The sequence below is a fragment of the Daphnia magna genome, linkage group LG4, assembly GCF_020631705.1.
Source record: "Daphnia magna isolate NIES linkage group LG4, ASM2063170v1.1, whole genome shotgun sequence".
Lineage (NCBI taxonomy): Eukaryota > Metazoa > Arthropoda > Branchiopoda > Diplostraca > Daphniidae > Daphnia > Daphnia magna.
This window is the reverse complement of record NC_059185.1, coordinates 5276890-5282889: the sequence shown is the minus strand read 5'-3', so window position 1 is coordinate 5282889 and position 6000 is coordinate 5276890.

Genomic DNA, 6000 nt, shown 5'->3' with positions numbered 1-6000 from the left:
TGGTTTTGATATTCTTCCCGATTCAGATATATCAGAATATTGCGATCGATATTTCTGATTTTAGATAATCTAAAAAATATCTACTATCGACAACACTATGCACGGCTGTGCGGTTGGTGGTTGGTTAAAGAAGCCCCTTCTACTGGTGGTCGCAAAATTTCTTGGCGAGTCTAAAGAAACCCAACCAGCAGCAGACACCTAAGATGACTAGGCCGAGAACACAGAATACGTTGATGAAGAACCACATTTTAATGGTCCCCCACCAACTGGTATAATGTACTACTCCAGCGGCTGTCACTAACTCACTTTATGCGCTGGGCTGGTGATTTAACGAAAATTCGGTCGGTGGAGGTTCATTCATGGCGGCTAATATATGAACCATGACATTCATGTGGTTAAGTAAGTTGTCGTTGTAAGCAGGCTTAGTACTATGTTCATAATCGAAGAATTTTACGTCGTCCTACCCGAAGGAATGTGCCAGCGTTTGTTCCGGCAATACCATGTTAGCGTCAATTCGTTTCCAGGTGTTGTTGCGAAAAGCGTAAGGTTTATCGTTGAAGTTAACGAATTCGTTGGTCCGATAGCATCGGGAATATTAAACTAATTCCCAGCCATCGAGATTAATGGTATAATTGTTGAATTTTGGCTGTGGTCCGCATGCCGAAATTACAGTCTCAAATGTGACGTTCACGGAGTTACACTTAATTACAACAGCAGTTTGTCCGAAAGCTTGTAATTTCGTGCACTGTGGTAATTTAAAATGTGAAGTGGCAAGCTAACCGTTATACTGAGCGGTTGCAATTGATCTTTCATGTTTTGCTTTCCGGGCATCACATTCTAGCATTTGTATCATACGCACTAATTAATTTTCACGATCGGTAACATGGTCTTGAATATATTGTTTATTAGCCGCTTTATCTAAATCTTCAGCGCTAGATGGCGCGGAAGTCTCTACTATGATTGGCGGAAGTTTTTCCATGATGGCCGCCGATTTGACGGTGATTGGTGGAAATTTTTCCATGATGGCCGCCGTTATCAGCCTCAATTTTGCTTGGCCGACGATGTTAAAGACCGTAGTACGGTTGGAGCAGTGTTATTGAGTTGGAACGCAAGGTGGCTGAGGAGTTAAATGAAAATCCAGTTGGCGGCGATCGTCCAAAATAAGAAAAATTTTTCTTCTTCCAATTTCTTCGTTAGTATGCCGGTTCCAGATTCAACAATTCGCAATGTATGTTGAGATTTCTGCGTTTTTTTAACGCAACTCTTTTTCTCTTGTTTCTACGCTAGAGGGCATTATATGCTAAGTTTGACACAATGGTACATGATTACTATAGGTGCATAATAACTACGGGAAAGTGAATTATTGTTTTACAGGTTCTGCATTTCCACACCTCCCTCCCGCGGTCTTCGGGGGGTAGGCTGACCACATCGTGCTGTTCATGAGCAGCTAACCTTGCACTAAGTAGGTAAAATTTATACCCCAAAAATATGATTACCATGCCCAATACTACAGCTACTATTATTAATTCATAGAGATTTTGGGCAGAAGATGTCTCCATCTGTTTATCCAATTCCGTCACGAGGTTGTGTATTGGTTTCCTTGTCATTTCAGCAGCTATCCTGGCGCTGTCATTGCGTTTGAGTAATCCAGTAATGATGTCTATTAAACTCGTGTTATCCCGCGGAATTTCGATGATGACGTGCTTCCCGCTGCTGTTACTGGTTTGGTCCTGAAAAAATACGTTGACAGATGGCAACACCGTCACTTAGAGGTTCGGGGCTTTTATGTTTTCTTCCATGCTGGCTGGGAAGACCCAATCTTCTGTTCTCGCCGTACAACCCAAAGGTACTTCAAATATTCCAACCGCTGGTAATGTTACCGTTCTTAGGGGCGGTTGTGCAACATTGGTTGGGTATGAAAATACGTGTGGTTTCGTCCCCGAGAAAGCCCATTGATTTTCTCCAATGTATACGACTTCTGGACTTCGCCAATCTGCAAATATCTTCTAGCACTGCGTCTTGATTCGAGGTACATTGTACATAAATACTGCTATGGGACAGGACTTGTGAGCGTTTCGTTTCCTGATGCCCGTATGGAATTTACATAATGGTCGGCCTATTTTACTGCATTCCCGGACGTCATCCTTGGAAAATTCCATGGATGACGTCCATGGAATGATTCGAGGTCATGATGAATTCCATGATTCGAGGTCAGCTGCTACTGCAAGAAAGTTTGGTAAGTTGCTAAAGCTGACACTATGCGTTCCATTATCCGCGGCCTCCGGCAGGTTGATGATCTGAAACAGTTCATTCTGTTGAGCATGATCGAAGATAGGAACCTGAATGAAGATCCTGAAATGATGTTCCAATGCTGCCACCGTGACTGTGGATTTACGATAAGCAACCCAAAGCTCATCTCTAGAAATTGACCATCCTCTAGGTAATTGTCGGTTGACATTTTTCATCACTGCGTTAAATCATACTGGTGAAACGATTTGAGGGGCAAAATGCCCGTTTGCTAGTAGACTGAATTCTATGTTAAGACTATCGGCAAGTTGGTGTAGCCATTGCAGGATTTGATTCAGCGCCTCGAATGTGTCGTCTAGCTGGAAAATACTCGAAATAATCTAAGTCAAGCTCTTCTAGCTTTGTATTCCACTCTAATAATTGTGCGGTAACGCTTTGCAGGGACGCGAACTGGCCTCGGAGCTCTCTAATCAACTGAGCGTTGGGTCTGGATTCCCACAATGATTCCTTCAGAACGGTAGCTTGCTTGTCCATAATGTGTATCATTTCCATTTCTATACCGGAAAGTCTCCTGTTATGAGTCCCCCAAACGTAATAGCCAAAAAAGGGACGAAACAGGTATACGCAACCGTAATGTCTAAAATTTCAGCTAAAGCTAAAAATTTTATTGTTCTTTCAGGTACATGTTACCATGCTTGCATTCATTTCCATTTTCAATTTAGATACGTCTGTATTAGATGAAACCGATGCTATTGATAATCCTGCGTCATCCTTTGAGGTTAACCACATTACTCCATCTGCAATATGCCATTTTCCAAGAGCATATAGCACAACTGAGTCATCAAAAAATGCTGTAGCAGCAAAAAAAAAGAAAAGCAAATGTGGAAAAACTAGAATCTTAACTGACAGCCCAGAAATTGAACAAATAAAAAAATGAGTTTCAAAAAAAATGCTTCTGCTAACGAAAAAAAGGATAGATACTCCAAACGTTGTCTTCTCCCAACATTGACCAATGAAGTGTCAAACAACAACCAACAACGGAACAAAAACTCGTTGAAAAAATCTCTTTCTAATAAAAAAGATCTGAAAACAGTGGAAGACGAGGAAAATGATAACCTCCATGATTATGTTATGTTGTCAAAAATTGAATCTCCATTCCCATAAATGTTCGAGAGAAGGCCGCTTCATTCAACGAAAAGCCTTGTTTGATGTTTAAGCTAACTTTTCCCAAAAAATGTTATAGTTGTGATACCAAGGACGGTAAACTTCAATACTTCAACCTACTTACACATTAGCGTCAAGTTAATGTATGTCTTATGTCATGTGAAAATCAAGTCCATCTATTCTCCATCGTTGGCGATAAAATATTTGAAATAATTGCCTGTTGAGTATTTGATAAATTATAACCAATAAACCAGTCAAAATAAAATTAAATATCCTTGAATTTATTTACATTTCTTTTGAAAACATACTTTTTAAAGCATGACTATTTTTCATAATACGCATCACTCTTAATATTATTAGGCTTTATTCGAATATAAAAATATGAGAAGCGTTTTAAATTATGGGATTTCACGGGCTTTTTGTCTCCGCCCACTTAACTTCCCTTTTTGTCCCAAATTGCCCCAAATCAAAGTCCCACGTTACCCCCAAAATATACTTTTCGTAGAATTGATACAGAAGCTATACTATTTCTTAAACAAATTACTCTTTTCTCATCAATAAAGGGGAATAGCCAAGCTTCATCCCATTAATTGTTTTTCTTTATTTACCCGTTCGGGAACAAAGTAAAAAAAGCGGCTTTTTCTTTAACAAAAATTTGGACCAAAAAACGATTTTGGCCGTAACCACTGAAATATTGCATCAAAATTTCCCAATTTTTTGTCCAGTACGAACCCTGTTGTTATGAACAACATAGATTTTTGGGGATTTTAAAACATGATCTACTAGTTATTATACCCCTGTCCCGTTCAACCCACCGTCCCGCTCAGCCCCACCCTCCCCTATGATATTGTCACCCGTCGTCGAAGGGGTAGAATCACCTTAATACCTTGTGTAACTACTACAACTGAAAAATAGAGGGAGAACTTGTATTTCTTACAGCACAAGTCTACAGACTGACTCCAAAAGTATCGCCCTGAGCCTAGCATAGGCCTTTCTATTTAAAGGAATAGTTGGGCTCAATCATGTAAGAATCACGTGGACATTGTATAGTCAAACAGATGTCTATCTGTTTGATCGGCACAGAAGAAGTGGACCGGAAGTCCACTTCTAGGCCCAGAAAAACATGTTATGTTTATGCCTACATTTAGTAAACACATCAGTATACCCAAACTACATAGATAGTAACTAACACCCAAACCTACATGACAATATCCTACAGCCAAACACAATTCTTGATTCCGTAATGTCAACAGTACTGCCAGCTTCTCCAACTCCAGGAACTAGTAACGAAAGGTGAATAGATTTTTTTGACGATATTGTATTGATAACATGATAAACCCTTTTTTTGCAGGTCAAACATGGTGGATCCAGGATGCTCTCAACAGATTGACGGGATGGAGATCAAGCGTGCAACTTCCCTTCCGTTGGCGAAAAATTTTCGGGTTGTTGATGGTGGTTCTATAATGAGAAAAGATATTTTGTTTGATGGTTTGGGGTTCCGTTACGGAGTTTAAAAAACAAATAAATCAGGTGTTACTTGGCGTAGTACTTTTCGAGGCATAAAGGGGAAGAAAGCATGCAATGTGACTGTAAGGGAAGTAAACGGAGTGTACACCGAAGGGCCATCTGCCCATTGCCATTAGTTTATTGTTAAAAAATCTTTAATCTTACTGACATCCTTTCGTTTGCTTTCATGCTGGCTTCTTTGTATTTTACGATATTCCATTATTTTGTACTGAGTTTACAATATTGTCTCACCGATTGTGCAACACAGACTTGTTTATATAAAATGTTTCTCGAAATTACACTGAATGTTTTAACTCTACTTCCAGCATCTTTGGTGGCACGACGATGGGAGTCATTGAAATATGCAGGGACAATAACAACAGAATTGACCACAGTCTTGCCCAGATAAGCTTCAGCAGTCATTATCATCGAGAGTTAAACCAAGGAAGAGATTTCTTCGGGGCAAAAGTTTTTCGTTTTATTCTTGTACTCAACTTGGATCTTTAGCTTGCCTCCATCACAGTAAATTGTTCCCAAATCAGCCAATATGTTCTGTAAAGATAAAATAAAAATTTTTAACATTGCAATATTTGGTCAGTCACGTCTGACGTGACTGATTTAACTTGCACACAATGAAATACAGACACACACAGTTATGGTTAATGCAATTAAGGAAAAGTATTCTGGCAGTCTGTCTTGGGTGGTAAACAATGTTATGGGGTTATGATCCGTCAGCCAGTCACGTCGGCTGCACGGATATGAAATGAACAGATTGTAGGAAAGAAATGAAGGATACGTTGGAGTGGTACTTACGTTTGAATCGACTCCATTCTGCTGCCAGGTGATTCGGGTTGAAGGCGGCTTCACAGAGGGTACGGTAACGCGGAATGAAGAAAAGGACGTGCGTTGGTAGGGTGTAAACCGTTTATTCAATTCGTCTCTAACACTCACAAGTCGGTTACACAGCTACAAGAGAACTAATACCGTCTCGACACTAACAAGTTGGTCACACAGCTACAAGAGAACCAACACACACATAGCTAGGAGCAGACTCGCGAAAAGGAATCGTGTTTTGGGTTTTAT